This window comes from Scyliorhinus torazame, chromosome 6 (genome assembly GCF_047496885.1).
Source record: "Scyliorhinus torazame isolate Kashiwa2021f chromosome 6, sScyTor2.1, whole genome shotgun sequence".
Taxonomy (NCBI): Eukaryota; Metazoa; Chordata; class Chondrichthyes; order Carcharhiniformes; family Scyliorhinidae; genus Scyliorhinus; species Scyliorhinus torazame.
This window is the reverse complement of record NC_092712.1, coordinates 35,405,985-35,430,034: the sequence shown is the minus strand read 5'-3', so window position 1 is coordinate 35,430,034 and position 24,050 is coordinate 35,405,985. Positions and strand designations below refer to the sequence as shown.

The 24,050-nt window shown below is 47.3% G+C and overlaps 1 pseudogene; it reads right to left on the bottom strand.

Annotated features, from left to right (window-relative positions):
- Positions 1-23,583, bottom strand: part of LOC140424751 (meiosis-specific coiled-coil domain-containing protein MEIOC-like) — a 124,108-nt pseudogene extending 100,525 nt beyond the window's left edge.
- Between the last annotated feature and the right edge of the window lie 467 nt (positions 23,584-24,050).

Sequence of the window (24,050 nt, the reverse complement as noted above, 5' to 3'; positions counted from 1 at the left end):
CACCATCAGGAGAGTGGGGCAGTGGTGTACATTTGTAAGAGAAACATTAAAGTACCCTTGCCACAACGAGTATGACGCCTCTGGCTCTTTGTTCCGCAATGCAAGCAGACCACCAAACCCATGCAGCCCCCCACACGCCTGACCATGCAGCTACTGCTGTGGACATGTGCCTGGGACTGGGATCCATCATCCCCTGGGTGTTCGGAGGTTGTCTGCTGTGTCTGTGGTGCTGACTCCCGCAGTGTTCAAGCACAGTGTCCACGAATCAAGGTTTGTTTGGGGAGCTAGGCAATGAGCCCTGCATGCTACATGGCACGCCCACCCAGAGGGATCCACCTGGGATGTGTGAGGTGCTCAGTTAACCACGATTGCCAATTCCCTATTAGCAATAGCCTTCAGGCACAAGGCCAGAGGCATCCGCAGTCAGTGGGAGTTATGGGTGGTCGGAATAGAAGCATGCAGGGACTAGGGTTGCACTCGGAAGGGGAATGCACAGTCCAAGGATTGGCCTGGAGGACTCGTTCACTGACACCCCCCACACCCCCATCCCCAATACCCCCATGGCGGCACACCCCAACAGGGGCTACACCCCGCCCCCCCCACCCCGCTCCGAGTGCAGGCGCAGCAAGCCCAGTTTCCCCCCCCCCCCCCAGGCTCATTATCTGTAAGCTAAGATGGCTGCTCACGTCCTCGGCTCCCCGCAGCAGCCCATCCGCCAGGTTCACATTTTCAAAAGTGATTTACACAGAAATTTCATTGCAGTGTTAATGTAAGCCTACTCGTCACATTAAAAGATTATTATTAAATCAGCACCTGCGTGGTCACTTCTGGGGAAGCTGGGATCATGGGCGGCCGTTGGACATGGGGTGGCTCCCGTTAATTGTATGGAAATAGGGCTTAAGTGGGTTTCTTGCCCTGCTACAGGTCCCAATTTCGCATACGGGAGCAGGCCGGTTACATCGCAAACGGTTTGGCACCGGCACGGTTCTCGTTTTTGGCCTCTCCCGCTATTCACCAGCCTCGTCGCACTGTCGCTTGAGTGAAACAAGGCCACTGAATTGCATCCTTAGCCAATTTGGGGGAGAATTTCATCCAGAATCTTTGATTGGAGGAGCAGCGTGGGCAGAAGGGAGGGAGAACCTGTGATTGGAGGAGTTGGAGCAGCGAGGAGCATGGGAGAGACTGAAGAACTTCAATCAAAATATGTTTCCGCGAATTGAAGAGTGTGAGATGGAAAAATCTTCAGATCAAAACCTCAGAACTTGGGAGTCAATGGATATTTGACACTTTTTTCCTTTCTGTGGAAATATTTTTAATTAAAACATTTTAGTTGTGTTTTTTCATGGGAGGGAGAGACAGGAGGGAGATGGACATTTCTGGTTGTTGCCTGGGAGGATGCACTGGGATGAGTCTTAAAAGTTATTCAAACAACACCTTTCCACCCCTCTCCCAGTTACAAAACCTTTCCTATTATAATTTTTTTTTAAAAAGAGAAGAATTGGGATCTTGGTATCGTCAGATCCAGAGGGTGGCCTGGATGTTGGTGGACCCAAAGCAGGTAAAGCAGTTCCTGCTATGTCAGAGAGAGAGAGATAAAGAGTGAGAAACAGAGACAGACACCAGGAGGCAATTTTGCTCACTTTCACACTTACTTATATTGTGATTTCGCAACATTTGTTTAAAAAATCATTATTTTTCCTTTGAAAACCCTCCTGGGCCTGGCTTTCAAGTTTCTAAACTGCTGCAGAAACAACAAACTAAACAAATATGGAAAAGGTTAAATCTTTTCCAATGGTTCTCTTCATTTTTGTTTATTAGTTAAATAAATTGTTTTGTGGGTAAACTTTAAAGTAGAGAGCTAGGGTAGAGGGAGCAAAAAATATTGTGTGGGTAATCCACTTTATTTTTCATTCTCCTTAGAGATATTTTGAAATAATCATAATCTTTATTAGTGTCACAAGTAGGCTTACATTAACACCGCAATGAAGTTACTGTGATAATCCCCTCATCGCCACACTCTGGCGCCTGTTCGGAATCATTGAGGGAGAATTCAGAATGTACAATTCACCTAACAAGCACAAAAGAGAAAATGCTGGAAAATCTCAGCAGGTCTGGCAGCATCTTTAGGGAGAGAAAAGAGCTAATGTTTCGAGTCCGGTGACTCTTTGTTAAAGCAGTGACAAAGAGTCATCGGACTCGAAACGTTAGCTCTTTTCTTTCCCTACAGATGCTGCCAGACCTGCTGAGATTTTCCAGGTTTTTCTCTTTCGTTTCAGATTCCAGCATCCGCAGTAATTTGCTTTTATTCTTTTCACCTAGCAAGCACGTATTTCGGGACTTGTGGGAGAAAACCGGAGCACTCGGAGGAAACCCACACAGATACGGGGAGAACGTGCAGACTCCGCACAGACAGTGACTCAGGTGAGGAATCGATCCGAGTCCCTGGCGCTGTGGAAGGTTTAAACTAATATGCCAGGGGGATGGGAGCCTATGCAAGGAGTCAGAGAAAGAGGGAGCTAGGATAAAAAAAAGGTAGAACAGGGAATAAGAAAAGTGATAGGTGGAGAAACCAAGAGCAAAATTCAAACAGAAAAATATTGGGAGCAAGACAAACAATATGAAAAAGACAAACTTAAAGGCTTTGTGCCTTAATGCCTTAACGGGGCATTTGCAATAAAGTGAATGAACTAATTACGCAGATAGATATAAATGGGTACGATATAATTGGAATTACGGAGTCATAGCTGCAGGGTGACTAGGGATGGGAACTGAATGTCCCGGGGTATTCAGTATTTAAGAAGGACAGGCGTAAAAGAAAAGGTGGTGGCGTGGCACTGCTAGGTAAAGAGGAAATTAACACAATAGTGAGAAAGGATATTAGCTCTGGCAATGTGGAGTCTGCGTGGGAGATGAGAAATACCAAGGGGCAAAAAACATTAGTGGGTGTCACCCCCAAACTGCAGTGGTGATGTTGAGAATGGCATTAAACACAAAATTAGAGATGTACATAGAACATACAGTGCAGAAGGAGGCCATTCGGCCAATCTATTCTGCACTGACCCACTTAAGTCATCACTTCCACCCTATCCCCGTAACCCAATAACCCCATCTATCCTTTTTTGGACACTAAGGGCAATTTATCATGGCCAATCCACCTCACCTGCACGTCTTTGGACTGTGGGAGGAAACCGGAGCACCCAGAGGAAACCCATGCAGACACAGGGAGAACATGCAGACTCCGCACAGACAGTGACCCAGCGGGGACTCGAACCTGTGACCCTGGCGCTGTGAAGCCACAGGCTATCCACCTATGCTACCGTGCTACCGAGATGCATGTAATAAAAGAATATCAGTGATCATGGGTGATTTTAATCTTTACATAGATTGGGCAAATCAAATTAGCCACCATGCCGTAGAGGAGGAATTCCTGGAGTGTATAGAGGATGGTTTTCTTGGCCAATATGTGGGGGAACCAACTAGAGAGCAGGCCATCTTAGACTGGGTACTGTGTAATGAGAAGGGAATCATTGCCAATCTGGCTGTGCGAGACCCATTGGGGATGAGCGACCATAACATGTAGAATTTATTATCAAGATGGAGAGTGAAGTAGTTGATTCGGAGTCTAGGGTGCTCATTCTTAATAAAGGAAACTATGAAGCTATGAGGTGTGAGTTGGCCTTGATAGATTGGGGAGAGTTACTTAAAGGGATGACAGTGGTTAGGCAATGGCAAATATTCAAGGAACGCATGGGGGAACTGCAGCAACTGTTCATTCCTGTCTGGCACAAAAACAAAATAGGTAAGATGGCCAATCCATGGTTTACAAAGGAAATAGTATCCGATCCAAGGAAGAAGCATGCAGATTGGTCTGAGGATTGGGAGCAGTTTAGAATTCAGCAAAGAAGGACCAAGGGATGGATTAAGAAAGGGAAAATACAGTACGAAAGGAAGCTTGCAGGGAACATAAAGACTGACACTAAGAGTTTCTATAGATATGCGAAGAGAAATAGATTGGTAAAGACAAATGTAGGCCCCCTACAGACAGAAACTGGGAAATGCAGATTAGGGAACAAATAAATGGCTGAGCAATTGAATACATACTTTGGTTCTGTCTTAACAAAAGAGGACACAAATCAGATAGCAGAAATATTGGAGAATGAAAGGTTTAGTGAGAGGGAAGAACTGAGGGAGATCAATATTAGTAGAGAAATGGTGCTGGGAAAATTGATGAGATTGAAGGTGGATAAATCCCCAGGGCCTGAAAATCTGCATCCCAGGTAAATGCTTAAGGAGGTGGCTCTGGAAATAGTGGATGCATTGGTGGTCATATTCCAGAATTCTATAGACTTTGGAACAGTCCCTGCAGATTGGAGGGCAGTTAATGTCACTCCAATATTCAAAAAGGGAGGTGGAGAGAAAACAGGGAATTATAGAGCAGTAACAATAATATCGATAGTGGGGGAAATTCTTGTACCCGTTATCTTTATTTTTAATGAATTTAGAATACCCAATTGATTTTTTCGAATTAAGGGGCAATTTAGCATTGCCAATCCACCTACCCTGCACATCTTTGGGTTGACGGGACGAAACCCACACAAACACAGGGACAATGTGCAAACTCCACATGGACAGTGATCCAGAGCCGGATTGAACTTGGAACTCAGCGCCTTGAGGCAGCAATGCTAACCACTTTGAATCCATTATCAAGGACTTTATAGCGTAACATACAGAAAGCAGTGGCAGGATCAGTAAGAGTCAGCATGGATTTATGAAGGGGAAATCATGCTTGACAAATCTGTTGGAATTCTTTGACGATGTAACCAGTACAGTTGATAAGGGGAGAGCCAGTCGATGTGGTATACTTGGACTTTCAGAAGGCATTTGACAAAGTCCCACATAAGAGACTATTGTGCAAAATTAAAGCGCATGGAATTGGGGGAAGTGTATTGAGGTGGATAGAAAACTGGTTGGCAGAGAGGAAACAAATAGTAGGAATTAATGCGTCGTTTTCAAAATGGCAGGCAGCAACTAGTGGGGTGCCACAAGGATCAGTGCTGGGACCCCAGCTATTCACAATATATATTAATCATTTAGATGAGGGAACAAAATGTAACATCTCAGTTTGCAGATGATACCAAGTTGGGTGGGAGGGTGAATTGTGACGAGGATGCAGAGATCCTACAGCATGATCTGGACTGGTTGGGCGAGTGGGGAATTCAATGGCAGATGCAGTATAATTTGGATAAGTGTGAGGTTATTCACTTTGGAAGCAAAATCAGGAAGGCAGATTACTATCTGAATAGTTGTAAATTGGGAGAGGGGAGTGTGCAGTGGGATCTGGATGTCTTGTGCACCAGTCGCTGAAGGTAAGCATGCAGGTGCAGCAGATGATAAAGAAGGCTAATGGTATGTTGGCCTTCATTGCGAGAGGTTTCAAGTACAGAAGCAGAGATGCGTTGCTGCAATTATACAGGGCCTTGATGAGGCCACACCTAGAATATTGTGTGCAGTTTTGATCTCCTTATCTGAGGAAGGATGTTCTTGCTCTTGAGGGAGTGCAGCAAAGGTTTACCAGACCGATTCCCGGGATGGCGGGACTGTCATATAAGGGGATTTGACTAGGTTAGGATTGTTTTTGCTGGATTTCAGAAGAATTAGGGGGGGGATCTCATAGAGACTTATAAAATTCTACGAGGACTAGACAGGGTAGATGCAGGGAAGATGTTCCCAATGGTGGTGTGTCCAGAACCAGGGGCCACAGTCTGAGGATTCAGGGTAAACCATTTCGGACAGAGATGAGGAGACATTTCGTCACCCAAAGAGTGGTGAGCCTGTGGAATTCATTACCACAAGAAGTAGTTGATGCTAAAACATTGAATATATTCAAGAGGCGGCTAGATATAGCACTTGGGGCAAATGGGATCAAAAGCTATGGGGAGAAAGCAGGAGTAGGCTATTGAGTTGGATGATCAGCCATGATCATGATAAATGGCAGAGCAGGCTCGAAGGACCAAAAGGCCTTCTCCTGCTCCTATCTTCTATGTATCTATGTGAGCCAATAGTGCTAAACACTGTGCTACCGTGCCAATACCTCTGCAAAAGAAAGTGTCTGTCAGATCTGATGTTGTGCGAAAAGATTTTGAGTCCAGTTGATCCAGAAGAGCCCAAACTCCCAGGACTTGAATTTGCATTAATACCAGCCTCTGAAGGTAAATGAGGGATGGGATAAAGGCAGGTAAACTGTTCAAACGTTGTTGGTTGCTTGGGCATCTGTCCAGCACCAAGTATCTTTAATACTCCTTTAAGGAGTTTGGTTTCAAACTCAAATCTTCAAATCTGCTTTACCACAAGGAACCTCTGTAAACCAAAATGTAGCTGCTGAAAATCAGAAATGTAACTTCAGAGAAATCTCAAAAAGAGCCCTCGGGAAAAGAAATTATTTTGAGCTCTGGTGGACAGCCACTCCACATCCAGTTCCGCCGCTGGGAAAGTGTTCCAGCATTGGGACTCTTCCAGTGTGATGCGGTTCCCCAATATTTTCAAGACAGAGATAGATAGGTTCTTGATTAATAAGGGGACCAGGGGTTATGGCGAAAAGGCAGCAGAATGGGTTTGGGAAACATATCAGCCATGAATGAATGTCAGAGCAGACTCGATGCGTCGAATGGCCTAATTCTGTTCCTATGTCATATGCTCTATTTTACCAGCCTCACCGTCTACCACTCGGGGTCAGTAAAATCCCACACATTAACTGTTTCTCTCTGGGGGGCGGCATGGCTGGGGGTGGCACGAGGCACAGTGGTTAGCACTGGGACTACGGCGCTGAGGATCCGGATTAGATTCTCAGACCTGGATCACTGTCCATGTGGAGTTTGCACGTTCTCCCCGTGTCTGCGTGGGTTTCACCCCTACAAACCAAAGATGTGCAGGTTAGGTGGATTGGCCATGCTAAATTGCCCCTTAATTGGGAAAAAAAAATTGGGTACTCTAAATTTTAAAATAAACTCTGTTTCTTTCTTCACAGGTGCTGCCTGACTTGCTGAGCATCTCCAGCATGATTTTCATTTCAAGTCATACGTTCTCCTGTACCTCCCAGAAGATTGTTACAACTGGCCCCACTGATATACAATATTGTCCATACGATAAGAAAAAGGGGGAGTTGTAGTGCTTAGATTTTGTTCCTTTTTCAGTTGCATAATTATCATTGCTGAATATAAAATTGTGAACCTTGGTTACACTGGTACAAATAGACGTGTGCAACAGCTTGATATCTGGTGACTGTATCCAAGGCAAAATAAATCTGATGTGATTCGAATTGGAACCATTTTTAAACACATAACTATGCTAAATAGACTACACAAAGGTAGAAAATGGATTTATAATATTTTCCACAATATGAAAGGTAACAATTGCTAATCAAGTTAATCTCTTAATATCCAACATTCCTACACTCCCTAGCAGCTAATGTAAACTTCAAAATGTAGTGCAAAATTATGGTTTAACTTACCTGTGATTAATGATAACTGAAGGGGGAAGCTGAACTGACCAACTTCTTGCAAAGAAAATCCAAACCCTTTTCCACATCAGTACCATTGCATTGGACATAAAGAATTAAAAACTTTGAAGTGAGCTTAGGCTAGAAATAAAAAATTGAATTTGTTTTTGAATACTGACAAATACTGATAAATTATGATGATCTAAAAATGTCATTAACATTAACTTTTACTCCTAAAGTTCAGGTGATTGCTGCATATTAACAATCTTTGAATTTCAAAGCTTTATGAATTCAGATTTAATTCCGTAAAATTTAATACACTAACTCAGTTAAATAAATTCTTACTTGCAGAAAATCAGATTAAGTAGTTTCTTCAATAAAATTCTGAGGGGTAATGAAGAAAAATAAAACTTTCACCAACTTACTTATTACTGTACAGAATTTTGAAACTATGCAAAACAGATATGGTGAGCTTTGGATACCACATTGAACTTGAGAATACATTCACGGCTAGATATGAAGTATCATCAATGATCAATTTTAGTATCCTTAAGTTCCAATTACTTGTTCTTTTTCTATTAAAATGAATAATGTAAACTTTGTTTTGCATTTATTTGATGCCTAATTTTCATGCTTCTCCAAAAGTTTAATATTCAATAATTAACAAAATCATAGAAATAATGCCAGAGAAGGAGCCATTCAGCCCATCCTGTCCACCCAGCCACTTTCTAGCTCTTTGTCAATTACCTGGTAGGTTATAACACTTCAAGAGTATTTCTACATTTTTTTTAATGCAATGAGGGCTTCTGCCTCTATCATTCTTTCAGCACCCTGAGAGTGATAAGGAATTCTGCTTAACCTACTACTCTTTGTACTAATTGCTTTAAACAATGCCCCCCATGGTATTGACCACTCTAACGAAAAGTTAGTCAAAGAGCGTGATTTAACTAAATTAAACAGAGACCCGTGTTGAGCGCGTTTAACCCGGTGTTTCTCCTCACTGGCAGCTCCAAGAATGACCCCGCTATTTAACGGTACTCCACTTCATTTCTGGGTCTTGGCAAAAATGCTCTGCCGAGGTCGCACTTAGTCCCATTTGCTGCATTAACAAGCTCCGTTCGTCATGGCAGTAAGTGTTTGGGGACACCCCTACCTCAACTCATCAAAAAGGGGATCATTGTGTCCCCCGCACTCCACCTCATAAGGGCAGGGCACTGCCAGGCCCGATTCATGGCATGGGCATGATATCACCCAGGTGGCGCTGCCAGGATATCCAGGTGGCACTGCCAGGGTGGCAGTGCCACCGTGCCCAGGTGGATTCAGGATGCCAGGGTATCACCCTGCCCAAAGGCTGACCACCTAGGAGCCTTCGATAGTCTGAGAACCCCCCCACCACCAAGTGCCAGTACGCTTGGTCTGTGTTTGTGGAAACCAGTGCTAAATGGTGCCTGCTCGGGGTCTCTGAGACAAGGTCATTAGGTCTGAGGCGGTGGGTAAATCTGCTTTCAGATGGACCGAAGGAGTTCTGCAAAGAGATCACCCAGTCTACATTTAGTTTCTCCAATGTAGAGTACACTGCGTTGGAAGCAGCAAATGTAATAGACCAGATTGAAGGAGGTGCACATGAAATGCTGCCTCACTTGAAGAGTGTTGAGGCCCAGGGATTGTGAGGAGGGAAGAGGTAAAAGGGCAGGTGTTACACCATCTGCAATCGCATGAGAAGGTGCCGTGGGAAGAGGGTGAGGTGTTGGGGTAAAGAACGAATGGAGCAGAGTATCCCAGAGGGAACAGTTCCTGCGAAATGCTGACAGGGGGAATTGAGAGGAAGCGATGTTTGGTGGTGGAATCATGCTGAAGTTGGTAGAACTGGCGGAGGATGATTATTTGAATGCGGAGGCTGGTGGGGTGAAAACTGAGGACAAGGGGGACCCTTATCCTGGTTCTGGGAGGGAGGGGAGGGGGTGAGAGCTGAGGTGCAGGAGATGGGTCGGACACGATTGAGAGCCCTGTCGACCACTGTGGTGGGAAACCACAATTAAGGAAGAATAAAGACATGTCAGCAGCACCGGTTTGGAAATTGCCATCATTGGAACAGATGTGACAAAGAAGAAGGAACTGGGAGAATGGGATGGAGTCCTTACAGAATATGGGGCGTGAAGAGTTGTATTGAGGTAGTTGTGGGAGTCATGAGGTTTGTAATGGATATTGGTGAACAGTCTATCCCCAGAAATTGAAAGATCAAGGAAAGGAAGGGAAGTGTCGGAGATACCTTCCTGTCACTAGCCATTTCAACTCACTGTCTTGCTCTCACGTCCACATATCCGTCCTTGACCTGCTGCAATGTTCCAGTGAAGCCCAATGTAAACTGGAGGATTAGCACCTCATCTTCCAATTAGGCCTTCCGGACTTAACATTGAGTTCAACAACTTCAGACTGTGAAGTCTCTCCTCTACCTTGACTCCAGTTTTAATTCCATCCATTTATTTTCATTTCTTCCATTGATCGGTTTTCCCCTTCACCATTGTCTCCCTCTCGCCATCCCACTTGGGCCATCTGTTCCTAGTTGTCCTTTGACACACTGCTCACCTTTGTTCTGCCATTCACAAATTCTAATCTTTTTATGTGCCACTGTCAGCACTCTTCTTAGCCTTATTCACCCATTTACATTCCTTTTGACTTTCTGTCCACAACATATTTGTCAATCTCCACCTATCACTGCTCCCCTGTCCAGCCACACTGCTCCACGCCCCCCTACAACAGCATAAATCTGACCCCATTTCTAGCTCTCAAGCTTTAACAAAGAGTCATCCAGACTCGAAACATTAGCTTCCTTCTCTCTCCACAGATGTAGTCAGACCACGTTCTATGTTCTATCGTGGTGAGGCCGTGGAATGCCCTACCGGCAACAGTAGTGAACTCGCCAACATTAAGGGCATTTAAAAGTTTATTGGATAAGCATATGGATGATAATGGCATAGTGTAGGTTAGATGGCTTTTGTTTCGGTGCAACATCGTGGGCCGAAGGGCCTGTACTGCGCTGTATCGTTCTATGTTGTGATTGTCCAGTATTTTCTGTTTTTGTTTCAGATTCCACTATTCACAACAATTTGCTTTATTCCCAAATGTAAGTAGCTGCTCCTAGTCTACGTTTGCAAGATCCTGTCTAATGATATTGAAATCGGCATTCGCCCAATTCAGACACTTAGGGAGAGATTCTCCATAAAAGCAAATTACTGTGGATGCTGGAATCTGAAACCAAAGAGAAAATGCTGGAAAATCTCAGCAGGTCTGGCAGCCTCTGTAGGGGGAGAAAAGAGCTAACATTTTGAGTCCAGATGACCCTTTATCAAAGGGAGGGACTCTCCATTCCCCGACGCCGATTTCGGAATCGTCGGTCGGGCAGAGAATCCCTTTTTACGATGGAATCGGGTGGTGGTGCTTGTTTTTGCAAGCTCCGGCCCCTCCAAATCGGCGTCATCGAGGAGAGCGCCGCATGCCCGTTGGGACGGTCTCAGGACGTCACCTGAATGCCCTCCCCCGATGCTCCACTCCCAATGGTCGAGTTCCCGGCCGCACAGTAGATGTGTGGTCTCAGCGGTTGGGAACCCGTCGTGGCAGCTGCAGACTGTGTCCAGCGCCGCCATAGTCGGGCAGCAGCCGTTCTGCTGGCCGGGGGAGCTTCGGTGAGGGGCTGGTGGGGGGTAGCACTATCTGGCAGGTTGAATCCGTGCACAGCCGGCTCCATGTTGTACGGCACGATCACTGCAGGTCGTTGCTGTGCGCATGCGCGGCCACGGGCCCAGCAATTCTCCGGCCGTTTTTGTCGTGGAAGCCAGGATTTTTAGGTGATACAGCTGCTAGCCCCTCACTGGTTGGTGACCGGTTTTTTTGACATAAAATGCCATGGATCCTCCGGACATAGCCTGAAAATCGGAGTATCCAGACCTTGATTTCTGGACTATCCTTATCCCTTTCCAAATGGCTTTGAAACTTACAGAATTATCCCCAAAATGCTCGCCCACTGACACTTCGACTTACTCAACTTCTTTTCCCAGGATTAGATCTAGCACTGCCCCATCCCTCGTAGGACTATCTATGAAATGGCACAAAAAGCTCTTTAAAATTTCACCCCATCTAATCCTTTCACACTAAGACAATTCCAGTTAATATTGGCGAAGTTGAAATCTCCGACTGCTTTAACCCTATTACTCTCACACCTCTGTGAGATTTGCCTACATATCTGCTCCTCTATCTTCCTGTGACTGTTGGGAGGTCTGTAGTATCCCAGCAATGTGATTGGCCCCTTTTTATATCTAAGCTCAACTCATATCGCCTTATTTGAAGAGCCTTTCAAGACAACCTCCCAAATTACTGCAGTGATGGTTTTTTTTAAAAAAAATAACGAAATGCCCCCTCCTCTTACATCCCCACTTCTGGAATGTTGAGTTGCCAGTCCTGCCCATCTTTCAACCATGCCCACCTTTCAACCATGGCGATACAATGGCTAGCACCACTGCCTCACAGCTCCAAGGACCCAGGTTCAATTCTAGCCTCAGGTGATTGTGTGGAGTTGCACTTTCTCCCCATATCTATGTTGATTTTGTCCTGGTGCTCCGGTTTCCTCCCACAGTCCAAAGGTGTGCAGGTTAGGTGGATTGGCCAACATCAATTGCCCCTTAGTGTTCAAAAGGTTATGATATCGAGATGCCGGCGTTGGACTGGGGTGAGCACAGTAACAAGTCTTACAACACCAGTTTAAAGTTCAACAGATTTGTTTCAAATCACTAGTTTTCGGAGCACTGCTCCTTCCTCAGGTGAAAGGATTCAAATCTCCTCAATACCATGTTCCATCCTTCCTGTAATACAGTGCCTTAGAACTGTTCACTGGGGACTTCTGGTGGCGGCTATGAAGGAGTAAGTCGCACATTTGGCGGCTCCCGCTCTTGTTGGACATTTGGACCTTTTCCCCCGATTTTCTGCAGGACTTGAATTGTAAAACTGATGACAGGAGCAATTGTGTACTGAATTCCCACATCGGTGCACGACCAGAGCCTTGAGAGGTGGCAACCGTTTGTCGACTTCTTCGCGGAAAATTAATCGTCAGCAGAAAGAGGGGGGGGGGGGTTAGCTTAGTTTGGAGTAGGGGGTTAATAAAGGTGGGACCTGTAAGGAAGGGAGACGGCTTTTGCGCTATGTTTATAGTTTCATGTACATTGTTGTTACAATACCAAAAATGCCTCAATAAAATGTTTATTACAAAAAAAAGAACTGTTCACTGGGCTCTGGTCGTGGGCTAACATTTGTTTTATACAGCTCCAGCATAACCTCTCTGCTATTCCATTCTATGCCTCAGCTAATAAAGGAGAATATCCTGTGTTAGGATCCCGAACGACAACCCAACTATTTACAATTTGTAAGACGGTGAGGAAATGTTACTACACCACAGGAGTAATAACACTGACCAAAAGGTACCTTTTATGCTAAAACAAACATTAGCAACGAAAAATACCTTTACTGTTAACAGTTACAACAATTTTTAAGCAAAAGAAGAAAAACGGAACTTACTTCTGAAACCTGCCATTATATTCCAATTAAGCAAACCAATATAGATTAAATATGACTCATGAATAAACATAACAACCAGAGTTTTACTTGCTTTTCGCTGTACACAATCTTTGGAGAGGGAACCTTTCAGGACCAAACTGAAATATTTCTGTTCAGATTAGGGTTCTACTGACTGTTCAGAGAGATCAGGTCCCTCCCATTAACTATATCATCTGTATCCAAAGGATAAAGCATTATTTTGTCTTTTCTTACAAGATGTCCCTTGATTTGTTTAGCCAGGTCCAAACACAATACCCCGCATCATTTTTTCAAAAGATAATTCATTGAAGATATATCAGAAAGTACAAAAACAGGAAGTCAAAAAACAAAGCAATATTGAACAATCCATAATCCAGTAACAGCAATACAACACAGCGGGAACCCCCCCCCAATATATACAAATACATCCGCCGCATCCGCAAATAATTTTTCAACCAGACTTCCGGTTGCGGCTATGCCTAGCTAGGTCGCACGTTCGGCAGCTCCCTCCAAGAACGGACTTTTGGGCCCTTTCGAGGAGCCCCAGTGGCACTTGTACGACGGTTCCCAAGGTTCCCCCAGCACTGTATGGAGTGGACCAGGAGTGGAGCGATCAAAAAAGTGGTTTTGGAGCAGCGAAGAGAGCGGAGGAGGAAAAGCAAGATGGCGGCGGGTGGAGATCAAGCGGCGTGGGCGCAGTGGTCGCGGGAGCAGCAAGTGTTCCTTAAAAACTGCTTTGCGGAGCTGAGAGCAGAAATACTGGCGCAAATGAAGGCGTTGATCGAAAAGTTGGTGGAGACCCAGAAGGCCCAAGGGGCGGCGATTCGAGAGGTGCGGCAGAAGGCCTCAGAGAACGAGGACGAGATTTTGGGCCTGACGGCTAAGATGGAGGCGCACGAGGCGCTACACAAGAAGTGGCAGGACAAGTTTGAGGACCTGGATAACAGGGCGAGGAGGAAGAATCTTCGGATTCTGGGTCTCCCTGAAGGAGTGGAGGGGTCCGACGCTGGGGTATATGTAGTTACAATGCTCAACACGCTGATGGGCGCGGGAGCTTTCCCGAGGCCCCTGCAGCTGGATGGGGCTCATCAAGTCCTGGCAAGGAAGCCTAAAGCCAATGAGCCGCCAAGGGCTGTAGTGGTGAGATTCCACCGCTTTATGGACAGAGAGTGCGTCCTGAGATGGGCGAAGAAAGAACGGAGCAGCAGGTGGGAGAATACGGAGATCCGTGTCTACCAGGACTGGAGTGTGGAGGAGGCAAAGAAGCTGGTTTTAATCGGGCCAAGGCGGTTCTCCATAGGAAGGGGGTGAAGTTTGGAATGCTGCAGCCAGCGCAATTGTGGGTCACGTTTCAGGACCGTCACCACTATTTTGAGATGCCAGATGAGGCGTGGACCTTTATTCAGACTGAAAAGCTGGACTCGAACTGAAGGTTTGTTGTGTGGGGGTGTTTACTGTATTTTGGGGGTGTTCTTCTTCTGGATTCGGGTTGGGAAGAGGGGAAATGGGAAGGGGTGAGTGGATGTAGGGGCTGTTTAGCACAGGGCTAAATCGCTGGCTTTGAAAGCAGACTAAGGCAGGCCAGCAGCACGGTTCAATTCCTGTACCAGCCTCCCCGAACAGGCGCCGGAATGTGGCGACTAGGGGCTTTTCACAGTAACTTCATTTGAAGCCAACTTGTGACAATAAGCGATTTTCATTTCATATGTTGTGGGGGCTGTGTGAGAGTGTGGGCGTCGGTACTGTAGGGGCAGGTCCCCGCTGATGAAGGGGGGGTTGGAAGCCCGGGGTTGAGGAGCGGGGGCAGGTCGCACAAAAAGGAGCTGTGCCATAGGGGGCGGGGCCGGCTCGGATGGAAAGCGCGGGCTTTTTCCCGCGCTAAGGAAGGGAGGGGCGGGGCCTGGGGGGGAAGGGTGGTGCTGGAGGAGAGCGCACATTGATTGGCATGGGGATTCCCACACTTGGGGGTCGTTGAAATGGCGGGAGTGGCCGGGGTCAGCAGGAGCCAGCTGACTTACGGGAGTGTAATGGGGGGAGCAAAATGGCTGGACAGTGATCTGGCTGGGGAGGAGAGACTGGGTTGCTGCTGTATTGGCCAAAGGGGAGGGCACTGGAGGGTCGGACACGTGGCTGGCCTAAAAAAGGGGATGATGTCGGATTTATAAAACGTATGTTGGGTCGGATCCCGGATCTGGAGGCAGGGAGCTTGACTTCAACACAGTGCTAGACCCAGCACTGGACTGTTCCAAGTCCAGGACGGGTAAGAGGCCGGCTACGGCCAAGGTGCTCAGGGGGTTTATGGACCAGATGGGGGGAGTGGACACGTGGAGGTTTGCCAGGCCGGTGGCCAGAGAATTTTCTTTTTTCTCCCACGTCCATAAAGCCTATTCCCGGATAGATTTCTTTATAATGAGTTGGGCACTAATCCCGAAAGTGGAGGGAACGGAATATTTGGCTATAGCCATCTCGGACCACACCCCGCATTGGGTGGAGTTGGAGTTGGGGGAGGAGAGGGACCAGCGCCCGTTGTGGCGCCTCGATATGGGACTGTTAGCAGATGAGGAGGTGTGCGGGCGGATCCAGGGGTGTATTCAAAGATACATGGAGGCCAACGACAATGGGGAGGTGCAGGTGGGAGTAGTCTGGGGGGCTCTGAAGGCGGTGGTTAGGGGAGAGCTTATTTCCATTAGGGCCCATAGGAAGAGAGAGGGGAGGGAGAGGGAGAGATTGGTGGGGGAGATATTAAGGGTGGACAGGAGCAATGCAGAGGCCCCCGAGGAGGGGCTGCTTGGGGAGCGGCGAAACCTCCAAATGGAATTTGATCTATTGACCACGGGAAAAGCAGAGGCGCAGTGGAGGAAAATGCAGGGGGCAGTATGAGTATGGGGAGAAGGCGAGCCGGATGTTGGCACATCAGTTTCGTAAGAGGGAGGCAGCGAGGGAGATTGGTAGAATTAGAGATAGAGGGGGGAATATGGTGCAGAGTGCGGTGAGAATAAACAAGGTATTTAGGGACTTCTATGGGGATCTGTATAGGTCTGAGCCCCCGGAGGGGGGGGGGATGCGGCGATCCTTGGACCAACTGAGGTTCCCGAGGGTGCAGGAGGAGCAGGTGGCTGGATTGGGGGCGCTGATTGGGCTGGAGGAGCTGGTTAAAGGATTGGGGAGCATGCAGGCGGGGAAGGCCCCGGGACCAGACGGGTTCCCGGTTGAATTTTACAGAAAGTATGTGGACCTGCTGGGCCCGCTGTTGGTGAGAACTTTTAATGAGGCGAGGGAGGAGGGGACCCTGCCCCCGACAATGTCCCGGGCGCTGATCTTGTTGATTTTGAAGCGGGGCAAGGATCCATTGCAATGTGGATCGTATAGGCCGATTTCGCTCCTCAATGTAGACACTAAGTTGTTGGCGAAGGTTCTGGCTACGAGGATTGAGGACTGTGTCCCGGGGGTGATCCATGAAGACCAGACGGGGCTTGTGAGGGGCAGGCAGTTAAACACGAATGTGCGGAGGTTCTTAAACGTGATCATGATGCCCTCGGTGGAGGGGGAAGCGAAGGTAGTGGCGGCTATGGATGCGGAGAAGGCCTTTGATTGGGTGAAGTGGGAGTATCTCTGGGAAGTGCTTGGGAGGTTTGGGTTCGGGGAAGGTTTCATAAGATGGGTCAGGCTATTATATAGTGCCCCAGTGGCAAGTGTGGCTACGAACCGATGGAGGTCGGAGTACTTTAGGTTGTAACACGGGACGAGGCAGGGGTGTCCCTTATCCCCCTTGTTGTTTGCACTGGCAATTGAGCCACTGGCCATGGCACTGAGGGAGTCTAGGAACTGGAGGGGATTGGACCGGGGTGGGGGGAACACCGGGTGTTGTTATATGCTGATGACCTGTTGATATATGTTGCAGACCCAGTGGAGGGGTTGGCGGAGATTATGCGAATCCTTAGGGAGTTTGGAGATTCTCTTGCTATAAGCTCAACGTGGGGAAGAGTGAGCTCTTTGTGGTGCATGCGGGGGACCAGGGAAGGGGGATACACGAGCTACCGCTGAAGAGGGTGGAGAGGAGCTTCCGATACCTGGGGATCCAGGTAGCTAGGAGCTGGGGGGCCCTGCACAAGCTCAATTTGACACGGTTGGCGGAACAGATGGAGGAGGATTTCAAGAGATGGGATATGCTGCCACTCTCCCTGGCGGGTAGGGTGCAGACGGTCAAGATGACGGACCTCCCGAGGTTCCTGTTTGTGTTCCAGTGCCTGCCCAACCTAATCCCCAAGGCTTTTTTTAAACGAGAAAGCAGGAGTATTATGGGGTTCGTATGGGCAAATAAGACCCCGAGGGTGAGGAGGGTGTTTTTGGAGCGTAGCAGGGGCTTGGGGGGGGGGGGGGGGGGGCTGGCGCTGTCGAATCTATGTGGCTATTATTGGGCGGCAATGTGGCGATGATCCGTAAGTGGGTAGTGGAGGGAGAGGGGGCGGCGTGGAAGAGGCTAGAGGTGGCATCTTGTGTGGGTACGAGTCAGGGGGCGCTGGTAACGGCACCGTTGACGCTTCCGCCGGCAAGGTACACTACGAGTCCGGTGGTGGCGGCGACTCTGAAGATCTGGGGACAGTGGAGGCGACATAGGGGCGAGGTGGGGGCCTCGGTCTGGTCCCCGATACGAGAGAACCACAGGGTTGTTCTGGGTAGGATGGATGGGGGGTGTCTGAGCTGGCATCGGGCAGGGATTAAAAGAATGGGGGACCTATTCATCGATGGGACCTTTGCGAGCCTAGGGGCGCTAGAGGAGAAATTTGGGTTATCTCCGGGAATGCTTTTAGGTACATGAAAGTGAGGCCCCAGGGCGTTTGTGAGACGGCAGGTGAGGGAATTTCCGCTGCTCCCAGCACGAAGGATTCAGGACAGGGTGATTTCGGGTGTATGTGTTGGAGAAGGCAGGGTCTCGGCAATCTATCAGGAACTGCAGGAGGGGGAGGAGGCCTCGGTGGAGGAGTTAAAGGGTAAGTGGGAGGAGGAGCTGGGGGAGGAGCTGGATGAAGATCTGTGGGCTGATGCCCTGAGTAGGGTTAATTCTTCCTCCTCTTGCACCAGGCTCAGCCTAATACAGTTAAAAGTTGTTCATAGGGCGCATTTGACATGGGCGAGGATGAGTAGGTTTTTTGGGGTGGAGGACAGGTGTGGGAGGTGCTCGGGGAGCCCAGCAAATCACACCCATATGTTCTGGATGTGCCCGGCGCTGGACGGGTTCTGGAGGGGCTTTGCGAGGACTATGTCCAAAGTGGTGACCACCCGGGTCAAGCCGAGCTTGGGGATTACATTATTTGGGGTATCGGATGAGCCGGGAGTGCAGGAGCCGAAAGAGGCCGGTGTTCTGGCCTTTGCGTCGCTGGTAGCCCGGCGGAGGATCCTACTAATGTGGAGGGATGCTACGCCCCCAAGCATGGAAGCTTAGATTAACGCTATGGCAGGGTTCATCAAGCTGGAAAGGATAAAGTTTGCCTTGCGAGGGTCTGTGCAGGGGTTCTCCAGGCGGTGGCAACCGTTCCTAGACTTTCTCGCGGAACGTTAGGAGGTCAGCAGCAGCAGCAGCCGCGGGGGGGGGCGGGGGGTGGTTTTTCTGTTTTGTTTAGGTTAGAGTGGGGTGTTCTCCTTACTGGCGTGTTTATTTGTTAAATGGGGGTTATTGTATTTTGTTGGAAATCTCATGTATAATTTTTGCTTGTTTTGTGCTTTATTCTTTTGCTTTTCTGTTTGGAGTGGTTTGTTGAAAATCGTTGAAAATTGAATATATATTTTTTTTAAATAATAATTTTGCAACCAAAATAAAATAATCCCCCTACCCCTTAATAACCAATAAATTCTTTTTTAAATTTAGAGTACCCAATTTTATTTTTTTCCCAATTAAGGGGCAATTTAGTATGGCCAATCCTCCTAACCTGTACATCTTTGGGTTGTGGGGGTTAAACCCACGCAGACACTGGGAGAATGTACAAACTCCACACAGGCTGTTAAGAATGTCCAAATTACCTAACAGCACGTCTTTCGGGACTTGTGGGAGGAAGCCGGAGCACCCGGAGGAAATCCACCAGACACAGGGAAAATGTGCAGACACCGCACAGGCAGTGACCCAAGTCGAGAATTGAACCTGGGACCCTGGCGCTGTGAAGCAACAAGGGCTCACATCTATCCCCCACCTCCGGAAAAAACACTCATGCGTGTTTTGGTCATATGCGCTCTGTGCATTACTTTAAACTGAATCAGGCAATGTCTCCCACATGAGGAGGTAGAGTTTATCCTACTACGGCTTCACTCCACACACCCTCTTCAAATGCAACACCCAACTCTTCCTCCCACTTACTCTTTATCTCCTCCAGCAAGGGCCTCTCGCTCAATTGCCCATAGATATCCAAAATCTTCCCCTCCCCTGTCACTCTCAGATATTACCTTGTCCATCAATGAGGGGAGTGGCAACCGAGGAAACATTCCTTCCACAGAAAGCACCTCACCTGTAAATACCTGAACCCATTTCCACTCGGGAGCCGAAACCTTTCCACCAGTCCCACAAATCCCTAAACCTCTCTAACCCTTCCCATTCCCAGACCCTGTAAGTCAAGTCTACCCCACAGGGATAACGTGGTTGCTGCAAGTGGGCGCCTTCAATGACATCGCCTCTAGCATAACATGTTCCCTAAACTGGTTCCAGGCTCTTAACGAGGCTACCACCACCTGACTCGTAAAGTAACTGGCCGGTGAGAACGGAAGAGGAGCCTTCACTAATGCCCTCAAGCACAACCCTGTACAGAAAGCTTTCTCCACCCGCCCCCAAAACGACCCTTCCTCCACGACCCTTTTCCAAACCTTCTTGATATTCGGCGCCTAGTAGTAGTTCATCAAATTCGACAATGCCAACCCCATTGACCACCTATCCCTCTGCAAAAATGCTCTCCGAACCAGAGGTGTCTTGCCTGCTCAAACAAAGTCAAAATCAGCTTATTAATCTTCCCAAAGAAAGATTTAGGTAAAAAGATCGGGAGACTCTAGAAAATAAATAAGAATTTGGGGAGGATCGTCATTTTCACCGTTTCAACCCGCCCTGCCAACAACAGCGGCAGAGCATCCCACATCTTCAAATCTCCCTTCACCACTTCAACCAGACTGGCCAAATTCAACTTACGCAACAATGCCCAGTTGTGAGCCACCAATATTCCCAAATATCTGAAGCTAGACCTAGCCAGCCGAAATAGCAAATTCTCTCAACTTCCTCCCTGTCCCCCAGGGCTCACTGGAAACACCTCACTCTTCCCCACATTAAGTTTATACCCCAAAAAGGAGCCAAACTTACTTTTTAAAAAATATATATTTATTAAAGTTTTTTAACAAAACAAAACAATTTTTTCCCCTTACAAACAATAAACCCCCCCCCTCCCCCCGTAACAAAATAACGCCAAATCGCCCTGAGCAAGATATATACATGGTAAGATGATATATTTAGAGCTTTATACACTGGCTCTCACCCGTTCGTGCCAGTTTCCCCCACCCTCCATGTTATCCCCCGCTCGTCCGTCCCCTCAGACAATCTCTCGTTCCCCCCCCCCCCCCCCCCCAGGGTTGCTGCTGCTGCTGACCGACCTTCCTCTAACGCTCCGCAAGGTAGTCTAGGAACGGTTGCCACCGCCTGTAGAACCCCTGCGCAGACCCCCTTAAGGCAAACTTAATCCTTTCCAACTTTATGAACCCAGCCATGTCGTTTGTCCAGGCCTCCACGCTAGGGGGCTTCGCCTCCTTCCACATTAGCAAGATCCTTCGCCGGGAGCCAAACTTACTTAACACTTCCATAATCCTTCCCACACTGGAGAGGGGGTCTGTCACGTACAGGGATACTCGTACCCTTCTACTCCATCAATGACCTCAGTGCGATAGCCCGCAGTTCTCAACTGCCATCGCAAAAAGTAACAGGAACACCCGTGAAGTATTCCCCTATACAATCAAAAGTACCCCAAGCTTAAAGCGTTAGTACGAATGTTTGCAGTGGGGGTCTTAGATAGCAGTCTGATCCAAGACAAAACTGGGTCCAGACCCGAACTATCCCAGTATCTCAGAGAGATACTCCCATTCTATCCGGTTGAACGCTTTCTCCGCATCCATCGAGGTTATTACCTCTGGCTCCGAACCCAACGGGGGCGACATCACCATATGTCATAGTCCCCTCATATTGGCCGAAAATTGTCGAAAATGTGGAACGCTCTCCTCAAAAATGCTGCCAATATGGATCAATTGCAATTGGTCAAGATTGTCAATTGTTTTAAAACCCATCCTACTGGGAAGGAAATCTGCCATCCTTATCTGGTCTAGCCAAATGTGACTCCAGATCCACAGAAATATGGCTGACTCTTAAATGCCGTCTGAAATGGGCAGGTCGGGATGGGCAATAAATGCTGGCCTGGCGAGCAACACCCACCCACATCCCATGAACAAATTTTAAAAATAAGATTACCTGCATGTTCTTATAGCATTTTTTTGTAATAAATTTAGTGTACCCAATTAATTTTTTCCAAGTAAGGCGCAATTAAGCGTGGCCAATCCACCTAGCCTGCATATCTGTGGGTTGTGGGGGCGAAACCCACAAACACGGGGAGAATGTGCAAACTCCACACGGACAGTGACCCAGAGCCGGGATCGAACCTGCGACCTCAGCACCATGAGGCTGCAGGGCTAACCCACTGCCCCACCGTGCTGCCCTTCATGTTCGTATAGCATGACATAGCAACTGGTCCTGCATTATTAGTTCAAGGGAGTATTTATATTTGATCTGGCCTAATTGTGACCAGCGGTGTGCCTCAGTGATCGGTGCTGGGTCCACTGTTATTTGTTATATATATTAATAATTTGGATGAGAATGTAGGAGGCATGGTTAGTAAGTTTGCAGATGACACCAAGATTGGTGGCATAGTGGATAGTGAAGAAGGTTATATATGATTGCGACAGGATAATGACCAATTGGGCCAGTGGGCCAATGAATGGCAGATGGAGTTTAATTTGGATAAATGTGAGGTGATGTATTTTGATAGATCAAATCAGGGCAGGACCTACTCAGTTAATGGTAGGGAGTTGGGGAGAGTTACAGAACAAAGAGATCTAGGGGTACAGGTTCATAGCTCCTTGAAGGTGGAGTCGCAGGTGGACAGGGTGGTGAAGAAGGCATTCAGCATGCTAGGTATTATTGGTCAGAATATTGAATACAGGAGTTGAGACGTCTTGTTGAAGTTGTACAAGACATTGGTAAGACCACACATGGAACACTTGTGTTCAGTTCTGGTCACTCTATTATAGGAAGGATATTGTTAAACTAGAAAGAGTGCAGAAGAGATTTACGTGGCTGCTACCAGGACTTTGGCATGACCAATCCACCTAACCTGCACGTCTTTGGACTGTGGGAAGAAACCGGAGCACCCGGAGGAAACCCACGCAGACATGGGGAGAACGTGCAGACTCCGCACAGACAGTGACCCAGCGGGAATCGAACCTGGGACCCTGGCGCTGTGAAGCCACAGTGCTATCCACTTGTGCTACCATGCTGCCCTGTTTAAGAGAGGGGAGAGATACAAAAGAGACCAGGGGGGAAATTTTTTTCACACAGAGGATCTGGAACGAGCTGCCAGAGGCAGTGGTAGAGGCAGGCACAATATTTTCCTTTAAAAAATAGTTAAGGCAGTTACATGGGCAGGGTGGGTATAGAGGCCAAATGCTGGCAAGTGGGACTAGCTTAGTGATAGAAACTGGGCAGCATAGACAAGCTGGGTCGAAGGGCCTGTTTCCATGCTGTAAACATTTATGACTCTCTGACTATAACTCTAATTTGATTGATACTACAAGGCCCTGTCAAAACAGTCATACAAGTTACATTTGGCCGATCTGTTTTTCTTCTCAGAGTTGAATGTGTTAACAGGTGCATGAACTTCATTCCCTAACTTGTGCGATTATATGTATGTTCAATACAGATACTTCTGTTCACATATAGGTTAAGTATAAATCTGCAATTATTCATTATCTGCATAAAATTAATTATGATGGTAGCTTTTTGTTTGCACAAAGGTTCTCAGCACATCTTAGGCCAACTCGAATGCGAAAGATCTTTTTGCCTTTCTGTCATTCGGCATTTGCTAGCCAATATCTTGCAAATCGAGTCAATCAATGTGTTGCTCAAATGTGCGTTCAAGAAAACAATTATAGTCGCACACCGGAACTATTAATAACGCCTAACAACGCTGGAAAGATCGGCCCCTTACATTTATGGCGATGTTGATCTGCCGACGTTTACGTAATCTTTACTATGCAGACCAACCTCTGTCTGAGGAGCGGGAGAAATTCCACACATCATCTTTAGAAGTAATTTATACTCACTTGAGGTGTGATCAGTAGTATTTAGGTCGTTACATTTTTCTCACAGTCGCGGGATCTATTTGCGTATCTGTCGAGTAAACGAGTCGCCATTAGTTCTACACCTTCTAGGTTGCTAACAGGAAACACACTTTCAACTGTGCAATAACAGGAAATAGATTATCAATTCTTCACATTTTCCTTCCTGTACAATGACGTCTTTGTTCACCAACCAGTGCGATTAAGTTTTCCAAAGAACATATTCAGGAATGCAAATCGATCACGACTAGCATTGCATCAAACACAGGCAGACAATATAGTTCAACTGCCGAGACATTCAAGACAAAAATTGACTTTTAAATGTAAAAAAAAGTGCTGGAAATAGTCAGTGGGCCAAGCATCATATTTAAAAAGAGTACGGTAGAGTTCATGTTATAGGTCGATAGCGTAAAGGAATTGAATTGGGTCCAGCATTTTCAGATTTAATCTCAGAAATGTTAATTCTCAGTTTTCTCACTGGTCGCCCAACCTTACTAATTTGGAGATTTAGCGTTCTCGTGTTTCAATTAGACATAGGGGCCCAGTGTTGGTATACTGCATATTA